Consider the following 13,359-nt stretch of genomic DNA (forward strand, 5'->3'; position numbering starts at 1 on the left):
TATATCAAGTGAAGATACGAGAAAGACGATAAACATGATCAGAGTATGTGGAGGCTCAGCCTTCCAATGCATGTAATGCCAAAATATGAAATATTGAAAATAAAAATAAACTTTCAAAATATTATTAATGAAAGTAAACAAGCTTACAAGCTTGGGATAAACAAAACGAGAGGGAAGAAAGGAAATTATAAGCTTGAAGTAAACAAAGAAGTAGTTTTTGCTGAAGGTGAGTTCGGCTAGAAAGTTCTGTTGAAATTAGTTCTGCTCAACAAATGAAACTAAGCGTCTTTTTATAAGTGAAGGAAGTGCTTTTACAAATAGTAAAATTCCATGAATTACAGGATAAATAGTGGTAAATAGTGAAAGTGAATAGTGACTTTTTACTATTCAACTCACAGGAACATTTCTCTCGCCGAAAGTAATTTTGTCTTCTTCCGCCGAAAGTGAAATCATTCTTTCTACACCGAAAGCATTTTGTCTTCTTGTGTCGAAAGTAAATTAAACCATCTTTTCGCCTCTCAAAAGTTGAGTCCTGGCCAAAAGCTGAAAATAGACAGTGCTGGAGTCTTTTCAGTCTTCAGTGCTATAAGCAACTGGCATTACTCAATCATCTCCCAGGTGATGAGGATAATCTTCAAAGTCATGTCCGAAAATATTGCTATAAGGATCAAAGTCCGTTGAAAAGGCCTTTGATTCTTTAGCTGAATCATCACTGTTGTTTCCATCCTCAATGGATTTTTTCAACAGTTTGATTAAATCTTTCTTCTTCAATTGGTCTAAAGGAGACTTTTTCTTTGAAGAAGTTGAATCTTGTGAATCAGTTGAATTCTTCTTCTTTGCTAAAGATGATTTTTTCTTCTGCTATGATGAAGAATTCTGGGAATCTGAAGCTTGATCACTTGATCTTGGGATGGTTGGATATGTAATCAAAGCTTGTGTTGAAACTTGGGAGGGGGAGGGGAACTCTCTTTGCTCTTGAGATTTGGCACTACAAGAGGAAAATATTTTGAAACATAAGAAATAATGTCATCTAGGTGAGGAAATTTGTCCCATCATTTGACAAAATATTGGCGAACCAAGATGTCATCATTCTTTGCATATTGCCATTTACAAATCCAAGGAGTTTTGTATCTGGCGCAAAAATGAAGTAGAGGGGGAAGTTTGGGATCTCTCCCTTTTATCTTGGATGTATTGGAAATGGTAAAATGTCTGATAGATGGTTGAAGACTATCAGGGAAAATATCAGTAATGGGGCCAAAGAAATTCCACCATTTCTGAAACCGTAGGGGAAAACTGTGTTTGCACTTCTTGTCAAAGTTGAAGAACCAAGAGTGCTGCATATTAGGGGTTTGGAAGAGAGGAAACCTTAACCAGGCCTCAATATAATCGTAATAATTATACTGAGATTCGGTTCCCTTAATTGTTTTGGAAGTTGAAGGGTGGGTATCCCATTCTTCTTCCTTTAAAACAGAAACAAGATAACAATTGTGAAAGATGATCTTTGAAGGATTAACTTTACAATAAATAGGTTTAACTAAGATGGATCCTATGTGAATCAGGATTCCAAGATAAAATGTGAGGTTTTTTGCTGGGTTTTCTGGGATCCAGTGAAAGCCTCTGGGAAAATATTCTAAAGCAATTTGGAAAGGATATGTTTTTATTGATTTCTCAATATAAAAAAGATTTTGGAACCAAGCTTTCTTAAAATATTTTACCTTATTAGTAGAGGGAAATCTGGGCCTCACCGTTGCCAAAGGGTTTGCATACGGATCGTATGGCATGGCTAGGGTGGAAGCAAATGAGCTTGGGGCAATTGGCCTAGGAACTTGTCCTAGACTGGTAAATCTGTTGGCTATCTCCAGTGGGGAGGAAGCCAAAGTTGATGCAAATGCTAGAGGCATAAGCATTGGCAAAACAGGGGGAGGAGAAGAGACTGGTAGAATTGGTTTCTTCTTCTTACTCATGTTTTCTGCAAGAATTCACGGATAAGAAAATTAGGAATTGAATTATCTGAACCTTTAATGTAATCAATATCAAAATCAAATACACTTAAAATACCTTGCCATCGTGCAAAAATATGTTTTGATGCAATGTTTTTAACATCCTGTTCTAAAACATATTTGGAGCTCTTGCAATCGATGTGCAAAAGAAATCTTTGGTTAAGCAAATCACTTTGAAATTTAGAAATACATATTACTATTGATAAAATTTCTTTTTTAAACAGTACTATAATTAAGTTGTGCAAGATTCCAGGTTCCGGAATGGAAACGAACAATTTGTTCGGAAAAACCTGGTGAAACAACTTGTTTCAGGATGTCGCCATAGCCTGCGTCTGAGGCATCAATTTTGACAATCTTGAAGCTGTTTAAAGTACGAATCCCAAGGCATGGAAGAGTTTTGACATATGCCTTGATTTGTTGAATTAATTTTGTGTGAACATCTGTCCACGAAGAAGGATTGGATTGCAGTCTCGCAAAGAGAGGACGACACTGTTTTCTCATATCCTTGTAGAATTAAAAAATACAGTTCAAAGAACCAAGAAACCTTTGAAGCTGGGTTTTGTCAAGAATGACATTGGGGAATTTGTCAGCAAATTCAATGGCTCTTTGAATGGGCCTGATTTTTCCTTCAAAGATGTCATAATCAAGGAATCTGATCTTTGTTTGGAACAATTTAATCCTTTTAGCAGAAACAACAAGTCCATTTCTTTTGATGATCTCAAGAAACATTTGAAGATGTTTCCAGTGTTCATCAATAGATTTGGAGAAAACAAGGACATCATCGATGTAAACAATGGTGAAATTGGTGAATGATAGAAAGATATCATTCATGATGTTTTGAAACTCACTAGGAGCATTCTTGAGCCCAAATAGCATCACATTCCACTCATAGTGACCAAAAGAAGTGGTGAAAGCAGTCTTGTACCTGTCTGACTCCCTAATTTAGATTTGCCAAAATCCAGACTTTAGGTCAAACTTGGAGAAAATAATTGCCTCACTCAACCTATGACCTAAATATTGTTTATTGGGAATAGGATATGTGACGCCCCCAAATCCCCACACATGAACATGGGGAAATCGAGACGTTCAGATGATGACATCACGGGTCACCACCCTAGCGACGTGTGCCAAGTGTGTGTATAAGCAACAATTGTGCATGAAGAAACACGCAGCGGATAGCAAAGTCATATAACTAAGTACCAGAATTTTTCTTAGTTTAATACAAAACTGATCAAAACATACATATTAAAATATTACAAAACACAAATATTATTTCAAAGCCAAATACAAAACATAAACTCCACTCAGAACTCTGGCGGAGCTGCATCCTCGGGCTCAGCCTCCTCTTCCTCTTCCTTGATCCCTGTACCAAAATCTACGGTATCAAAAATGGTGCCGCAAGTAAGTAAAATTCAAACACCACTAGATAAAAACATATAAAACTCAAACAACATGCATGAAAGAAAAGCCAATGCACATGTCCCGTAAAACCATATTTTTCCATGCACGCCAAAAAACCCATTTGGCACAAAAACATATCGCTTAAAACCAAGCCTCGCCATTATCCCAGATAATGGCCCAAACCACCATTTTCCCTGAAAATGGATCAAAAGCCTCAAAACCAAACCTCGTCATTTTCCCAGAAAATGGCCTGCATCCGAAAACCATAAAAATGATCCAATTATGCATGCACCATGATCTCCCCTAGGGATCATCTGCACACCCTGGCTCTGTGCCACACTGCAGGTAACGACTACGTGTGTGACACCTAAACGAGCGATGCCCAGACTCGCGCCCAGCGCGTACCTGGCCAGGCCATCCTCTAGTCCCCGCCACTCTAGGGACCACGGAGTCGACACGACAGCGTTACCGTATCGTGCGATCCGGTCGTCGCCCTGCGACAACCCAGGGGATGTCACTCAGTATTATCCACTCATGAGTGACCAGAAGAGCTCCACTGAGATAATAACCCATCCCGACTTGGGCTCGTGAGACACACGCACCCGAAATCCATTTACGCCAACAAAACATGATTTTCTCAATTAAAATAAAATGCACATGTATGCAATATGTAATGCACGCCTCATGGCTCAAATAATCAAGCAATCACAAACAACCAAAACCAAGTACTCCGTCCTCAAACCATCCGACCACCGAACTCCTCGGATTCAGTTTGAAATCAGCCAACCAACAGCAAATAATTTATTGTATGAGTAAAATATATTTAAATCTAAAAGTAGAGTTTGAAAAATACTTACAGCGCTATGTGGTATTTTTTGAAAGCTCGCGGCGTTGCAAATGGCGGAGGAAAAGCAACGTAACAGTGTAATTTACACTGTGGCCGTGGGTAATAAATTACCCACTTTCGAACGGGGACAAACCAAGGCACGAAATTGATAGAAAATGGTCTTGAGATATTTATGAAGCTAAAGGAAACGAGTTTTGGCCATGGGTAGCGGTGGAAATGGCGGAGGAAGTGGAAAAAGCTGAAATCAGAGTTGAGCTCGTGGGAGTTGCTCCGGCAACGAATCGAGGTCAGAAATGGGTGTTTTAGGTCAGCAAGAGGTAGGGAAAGAAGCTGTGAAGAGATGGTGGCTGGAGGTGATGCGATGGCGCCAGAATCTGTGAAAAACCATGTGGCTTGGAGGAGCTCGTTGTGGCTAATGGTGGCTCGGATGGAGGTGAAACTTGGTGGGGATGTTCACCGGTGAGAGGGGAAGAAAATTGGATGGGTGGTGTAGGCCACACCACTGGCGGTTCTGGGCTGCGAAAGCAACCGGCAACAGGGGAAAAAATAGAGCAGGTGCTGTGACTTCCAGGGGCTCTTGGCGGCTAACGGCTGGTTCGATGGCTCTGAAAATTGGTGGAGATGATATCTGGTGGGAGGGAAAGAGAATGGTGGGGGTGGTGCACTACACGGCGGCCGGACGGCGGCGCACCGGGTAGTCAAAGGGTCGGCGACGGTAAGGAGAAAAGGAAGAAGAGCTACGTGGGGAGAGAGAAACCGAGAAGGAAAAAGAAGAAAAAGAAAGAAAGGAAAGAAAAGAAGAAAAGAAAAAGGAAAAAGGGAAAAAGAAAAAGAGAAAAGAAGAAATAAGGTCGAATCCTCGCTCCGGAAACCAAAAACCGATTCGCCAAAAACGATATTAAAAACCGTAAAACGACTAAAATAAATTAAACAAAACATCAAATAAATTAAAACTAATTTAAAATACATTAATTTAAAATAAATAAACCAATATATTAATTAAATTACAAACAATCTTTCAGTGAAAATACACGTAAAAGCGGGTCATCACAGGATACCTATTCCACTCTAAGATTTTGTTCAAGGGTTTGTAATTAATGACTAAACAGGATGTACTTTGCTCAATCTCAGCATTTTTCTGAACATCAAATGCAGCACACGACCAGGGTGACTTACTATGCCCAATGACATTTTTAGCAAGAAGATCCTGAATCTCAGTTTTGCAAAAATCCAAAGTTTCACTATTAATTTGAATAGGTCTTGCTTTGGTTGAAATCAATTTTTTATTAAAATCTTTAACATAAGGTAAAGAAACAACACATTTCTTCCTATGCTAAAAAACATTGGGAAGATCAGAACAAATATCAGAAATTAAAGTTTTTTGAAAATCTTCTATTTTTGATTGAAGCAAAGAATCATTTAAATTATTAGAAACACGTTTGAACTTGATTTCTTGTTTAAGAAAATCCAAATGTTTTTTCTTAGCTGAAAGCAAGGACACAGATTTTTTAGCAATATCACTTTCAAACTTAGAGGCAAATTTAAATCTTACTTTCTGTCCAAAGGGGTTAGTTGTGATCCCATTTGCATTAGAAAGAAACGAGTAAATCATGTTAAGAAAAGGCATTCCAAGAATAACATCATGGGTCAAATTCTTAACAAGCACAGAAGGAATCTTAAAGTAAACATTGTCCTGGCAAACATGAGCTATGTTTAGCTCATAGCAGATCTTCATTTTAGATCCATTTACAGAGAACAAATTCTCATCGAAATTTTCAAAATAATGAGTAGGAACTAATCCTTCACGAATACAATTAAGATCCACTTCGGAGTCAATCAAAGCAATAGCAGAGAATTTGAATTCATGGCAAACAATAATTTCTACTTAACAAAACCATTTCTGTGGAATATAATGGTGAAGTAAGCAAATATCCTTAGTTGGATTAGAGGGTTCAACATGGTCTGACTGATTTGTTTCATCACCAGAAGGACTGTCATGATCAAATTCATTTTTTATTTTTAAAGAAAGTAAATCTTGTCTAAAAGAAGCATTCTCAGATTTGAGAGTCTTAATCTCTTCTCTGAGTTCTGAAATTTCTTTTTTAACTAAAGAAACTTCATGTTGTAAATCTTTTGTTGAAATCTCTTTGGATTTTTGTTTTTGAAAACGTCCCAAAGTTTCTTGAAAAGAAATATTCCCTTTAGAGGACGATGACTCTCGACGGGTTAAGGTCTTCTTGAGCTGTTTAAGATATTTCTCCTTAAGCTCAGGGTTTTCAATTTGTGAAATAAGAGATAAGAGCATGTTTTCATGTTCTTCCTCTTTAGTTAAAACTGATTCTTGTCTTTCATCTTTAGTTAGGACATTGATTGTCTTAACTTCAGGTTTACAACAAGAATCATTGCAACCAAACTTAATATCTGGTGAGTTGGGTGAATCAGAGTCTGAATGGCAATCTGAACCACTAGAACTAAGTTCATCCTCATTCGAAGATGTAGGAGATGTATGTTCGAGTAAACGAAATAGATCTTCTTGATCAACGGAATTGATATTCAACTCATTAAGGCTTTTCTTTAAACCTTGGGGCTTCTTTGTACATTTATCAGCAAAATGTCCAAATTTGCCACAATTAAAACACTTTCATTTTGAGGGGTTTTTAGAAACCTTTTTGTAAAATGGTTTCTTCTTTGAACCCGATTTTGAAACAGGTTTTTTGTATTCCCTGTGAGGTTTAGAAAACTTTTTAAAACTTTTCTTATGCTACCTAGATGGAGCAATAGGAGGAAGGCCAAATTGTTCACAAAAGTTTCCTATCTCGTATTTGGCTTTCTTTCTATCTTTCATCTGTTGTGCAAGCATTTTTTGATCATTGCACATACTAATACCAAGTTTCTAAATGATACTTATGATGTCACCATAAGTAAAATTATCATAATTCAGAAATTCCGAGATATCAGTAAGTAAATCCTTAACCTTAATGGCAAACAAATGAGGAAATCCATCCCAGTAAGGTTTTTGTGAATCATCCCTAAGCATGACTCGAGACATAAAAACATATTTATACCATCAGTAATCAGACATTTTATTACATCTTAAATTATTAAGGTAATCAGAAATTCTATTGGTGATATTGGATGGGGTTCCAACAAAATGTTTAACTATGGTGTAAATCAGGGTATCGACAGCATCAGGGACTCCTTGTCCTTGGTTTGCGTCAAAAATGGGTAAACCTTCGTCGTTCTTTTTGAAAGTCTTACGAATGATTTCCCTTGCTTCTTTAGTGAGATGTTTATCCCACCATGCATGAAGCATACCCAAAAATCCAGTAGTCAGGACATTAACAATCTCAATCTGGTTGAGATTGTTGTTAAAGTACGCATTAGCAACCATAGACATACGATTCAGAGTATTGAGAATTTCTTGCTCAAAAAATTCATCAATATTCCATTCATACATTTGGTCAGCAGATATGGAGAATTGAGATTGGAAACCTCTTTTTTCGTACTATAAATCAGGAGGAGTGGGTTTGGAATACTAGTTCTTCATAAGACCTATGGGAGTAGGCTCTTTCGAATAGATCTTGGCAAGTTCAGGTCTTTCAATTTGAAGGTCCTAAAAATTATTTTGAATTAAATCTATTTTCTAAACTAAGGAATTATCAGACAAATCATCATCATCATCCCAAGTATGCACAGAAAATGAATCATTAAAATCAACCCCTGGGCTGCTTTTGTCTAGAGGACAAGCAGAGGGTCGTTCTTGTTTAACCTTAGCAAGCATTTGATCAATTTTACTCAAAGTACTAGCTGGTCTGAGCTGGATTTTTGGCCTATTCTCTAGTAAAATAATCAAAGGTTTTTCAACCAATTTTGAACTAGTTGAAGCAGGTTTTTCAACTTTATCCTCTATACGGTCAAGTTGTTGACCTATTGTATGGAGGGTCTGGTTGACAAAATTTTTTTGTTCGATAATCTTTTTTGTTTCAGTCAAAACACTTTCATTCGGACCTGGATCCGAGATTTTAAAAGGTGAAACTTTCACTTCTTTCCCTTTAACTGAAACAAGAATAGTTTCTAAAGGAGGATGGCTAGTTTTCACAACTTTCCTGTCTTCTTCTTTAGTAAAACTTGTTTTTAAAACATTTAAACTATTTTTTGAATCATCATTCTTTGAAGCATAATGATTCTCAAGGAAATCAAAGAATAGTATATGCTTGTTGAATCTTCTGTTTCTTAGGATCTGAAAAAGTTGCATGATAAGTTTTTCGCTTATCATGGTTTTTAGTATAATTAAATTCATTAAACAGAGAAACCATGTCAATATCAAGTGCTTTGTCCAATACCATTAATTGGTGATGAACATGAGCAACCATATTAGAAGCTGTTGGAGATAGAGATTCTTCTTCTCCTTGTACTTCTTCCTTTATGGATTTACCTTTGGATTTAAGATCATCTTTGGTTGAATACTAAGCAGAGGTAACCTGAGGCTCATTTGAAATTTCTTTCAACTTTAGGTCTTGGTCAGAGGGATTTTCCTTTGTAGGAAGTTCCCTAATCATGATCGGACGAGCAGGATTTTCTTAATCCTTCAAGTATCGTATGAGATTGGCATCTCTTAGATTTTGGTTCGAGCTAAACGATGACCTAGAACCAGCAAAAGAATTTCTTCTTTCTTTGATCAAAGGTTGATTAAAGGAAATCTTTACAGTACCATCAAGATACTGGTGGATATAACTATGGTCTGGATCTTGAAAAGGAACTTCTGTTGGAGATAGTTCTTGCTTGAGGATCCATTCTTCTGGTAGATTTATGTTTTTCCAGAAGAGCATGTTAGGTGTTTTGATGTTGGCGTTCGAAGTTGAGCTGTACATCAGAAGGGCCTCATTTTTGGGAGACTTAATCTTAGCCTTTGGCTCAAGACTAGTGCTTAAGACTCTGTAGTAAATTTAGTAAACTAAAGCCATTGGTCTGCTACCTTCAACCATATCAAAACCAGAGGTTTAGATGTTCAAAGTTAAAACAGACAACATATCTTTATCAAATAAATCAACAGTTAAATCAGGATAGCAATTAAAATGAACAGGTCCATCTATCAGAGAGGTTTGAACTACTCCTAGGACACTATCATCAAACTTTTTAAATCTGCCATCACGTAAACATAGAAGAACAGAAGCATTAATACCCTTCCTAATTAAAGGTCGGATAGCAACTTGAACTGAAGCAATATGCATAAATTTAAAACCTTTTTCTTGAAAAGATTTAATAATTTTCTTTTGAAATAAAACACATTGTTCGTGTGTTTTGGAAACAGGAAAAGTTTGTTCTATGGTTTTCACCTGGAACATACTTTTCAATTTGGTTTGAAACCAATTGCGGTGATAAAAAGAATCAATTTTAATCTTTGGCAAATGCCATTGATCAATATCATCATTATCTGAAATTTCACAATCTTCTTCGTTAATAATATCAGGAGGCAAACCTAACCTGGAACTAATAGATGAACTAGATCTAAACATCTTGCTCATCTTGGTAAATTCTGAAACAAAACTCAGGTCCTTCCTAGACCTAGGCCTTTTCCTTTTCTGAGCTACATGACTAACACATACCAGAGGGCCACAACTACCAAGCACATAGCTCACACATCCCTAAAACGCCTCAACGCCACACCCAGGCTAACTACAACACAAGAAAACTAGAGACTTACCGAAGGTAGTATTCGATTGCGGTGGTGTACAACAGGAAAATCGAGAAAAGATAACTAGATAGGAAAAACAGAGTGTTTCCAGAAGTTATCAAGAAAAGGAAGTAGTTAAGATAAAGCAAAACTATTAGCAACCAGAATTAGAAATGGCTCTGATACCATAAACATGATAGTATATTATACTATGATATTTACATTAATATGGTAATACATTAATATAGTATATTATATCATAGTATATTAGCATATATAAATATTAGTAATACTATTGATACTAATACTATTAAGTTATTAATACTTAATACTAACATATTATGATACATTGATAGTTACTAACATATTATGATATTAACTGATGACTTGTATAATTTAGTATATTTGATCACTTCTTAACTTTAAATTTTAGTTTATTTATATTTATTTTAGGTTTCATTGTTATTATTTAAATTTTATTTCTGATTTGAAAAAAATGAAGATCTAACTTTTAGAAGTCTATCATCTAAGGACTCTCTCATTTAAATGAAAATTTATTTGAATATGAGAGCTGGTCATGAGAACTGTTTTGAAGAATAAAGATCAAGTTGAAATTAAAAGCCAAAAATTGAAGGAATCTAAAAAAAATAAAAATAAAAGAGAGAGAGAGAGAGAGAGAGAGAGAGAGAGAGAGAGAGAGAGAGAGAGAGAGAGAGAGAGAGAGAGAGAGAGAGAGAGAGAGAGAGAGAGAGAGAGAGAGAGAGAGAGAGAGAGGATGCTTACTAATGAAAAAGTGGAGGCATGCAATGTGGGGCCCTTAATTTGAATTGAATAAAGAAGCTTTTGGGTTTGATTTGGCAATGAGATGCAAGCTAATTTTTTTTGGGTTTGACTTGGCAACGAGATGCAAGCTGGCATGCAACATAGTGAAGGAAGCTAGTGGTTTGGTTTGGATCCACATGTAACGAGCATCAACCTTTGAATTTATTTGATTTTATTATCCATTTTGTAGGCTGAAACAGTGGGCTGTTTCTTGGCACTCCACGAAACAAGATTTTCACCAAGAAAGATCGCATAGTCAGAAGTGGAGCGACGAGTGTCAGGGCAACCAGCCCAGTCAGCATCAGAATAGGCAAGAATACCCATGGGCGGAGAAGGAGAAAAAGACAACCCATAATGAAGTGTTCCCTTGACATAGCAAAGAATGCACTTGACTGCTTGGAAGTGATCAATAGTAGGAGATTGCATGTATTGACTAACAGAATTTACAGCATGGTCAAGATCAGGACGAGTAATAGTCAAATACTGCAAGGCACCCACCATGGAACGATAAAAGGTGGGATCAGAGAAAGGATCACCATCACAAGAAAGTCGCTGAGAAACAACCATGGGGTTGGAGACCGGCTTGCTATCAAGGAGTTGAGCACCAGCCTTAGCCCAAGTAATCATCGGGTGATGATTAGATGCAGCTGGAGCAGACTCGTCAGGGAGAGTAGCGGAAACAATGGGAGCAGGGCATGAGGCAGCAACTGCAGAAGGTGATGCTGGTGCGAAGGAATCAGCTGGTGGTAAGGGATTAGCTGGAGAATCCTCCACAGAAACACCAGAAGAATCAGCAGTACAAGGCACACATGGAAACGATTAAGAAGGTGTAATAGATGATAATGGAGCAGGAGATGTAGAAATAGGGGAAAGGGAATCTAAAATAGGCTCACAAAAGATAGAGATGTCCAAAGTTTGAGGAGACCGTGAGGAAGAGGAACCAGCAAAAGGAAAATTCAGTTCATCAAAACGAGCATGCCGTGTAATATAAATACATTGAGAAGTGGGATCAAGACACTGAAAGCCCTTATGAGACATGCTATAACCAAGAAAAATACAAGCAGCACTCCGGGGAGCAAACTTATGAGATGCATAGTCTTGTAAATAAGGAAAAACACGACAGCCAAAAGGATGAAAATTTTCATAGGTGGGTGGCTTACCATACAATACCTCATAGGGAGAGAGCCCATCAAGAACAGGTGTGGGCAACCGATTGATAGTGTAGACAGCGGCGCTGAATGCGTCAACCCAGCGAGCTAAAGGGACATGAGACTGAAATAACATGGCAAGACCAGTTTCAGTGACATGCTGATGTTTGCGTTCAGCTCGACCGTTTTGAGATGGAGTATAGGGACATGACATTTGGTGGTGGATGCCGGAAGCAAGGAGATGAGTGTGAAAACGATGACTCGTAAATTCAGCCCCCCTGTCACTTTGAAAGCTTTTGATTTTGAGAGAAAATTGAACTTCAACAAAAGCTTGAAATTGCAAAAAAATGTTGAAGGCTTGAGATTTTAATGTCATGGGATAAAACCATGTGAAGCGAGAGTGATCATCAATAAAAATAATATAATAGCGATAATGAGAAATAGACATAATGGGTGTGGGGCCCCAAATGTCACAATGGATAAGATCTAAAATATGTGGAGAGCACCTATCATTAGAGATAAAAGGCAATATGTGGCTTTTAGCAGTTTGACAAGAAACACATAGAGTAGGAGAAGGTAGTAAAGATGTAACAGAAAGTAGCCCTTTTTTATTCAATAGAGAAATAACCGAATGAGTAACATGACCCAAACGTGCATGCCAAAGATCATAAGAAGCACGAAGAGAATTATTTTGAAGAGCAGAGAGAAGTGCCGAATGACTACGTTCAAGCACATAAAGACCATCTTCACGACGACCGGTTGCCACTACCTTTCCTGTTGCGTGGTGCTGTATGGTAAAAGACATATCAGTGAAAGTAATGGAAAGTGGATAATCAGAGGTTAATTTACTGATGGATAACAAGTTTTTGATTAGTTGAGGAACAACTAAAACATCCAACAAAGTGATATTTTTAGATAGAGAATGAGTACCAGTGTGGGTGATTGGTAAGGAAGCTCCATTACCAACGATTACACAATCCTTACCATTATAAGGTTTAGCCTTATCCAACTGAGAGCAATCAGGAGTCATGTGCACAGAAGCTCCAGTATCCGTGTACCAGACAGCATCGAAACCTTCAAGAAAGCATTGAGAGAAAGCTTCAGCAATCTGGGCATGAGAATCAGCCCGGACATATCGATCACGACATCGTTCTGCAGTGTGTCCCTCATTGCGGCAAATCTGGCAGCGAGGAGTATATTGCCCACGACCCTTGCCACGACCAGCATGTGAGAAGCCACCTTTGCCACGTGATTTTCGATTCCCACCATTACGGGACGCACTAGAGGAGCCTTTCATGGTAGTGAAAGCAGCCGAGGAAGCAGCAGGTGCTTCAAGAGATTTCTGAAATATTTCAGAGCTTTCGGCTTTGGGAATGAGATCACGAAAGAGTGGCGAAGGAGAAATAGAAAGCTGGGCAGTTGAAAAATTAACAAATTCAGGATCAAGACCACGAAGGTACCAGTGAA

This window comes from Carya illinoinensis, chromosome 4 (genome assembly GCF_018687715.1).
Source record: "Carya illinoinensis cultivar Pawnee chromosome 4, C.illinoinensisPawnee_v1, whole genome shotgun sequence".
Taxonomy (NCBI): Eukaryota; Viridiplantae; Streptophyta; class Magnoliopsida; order Fagales; family Juglandaceae; genus Carya; species Carya illinoinensis.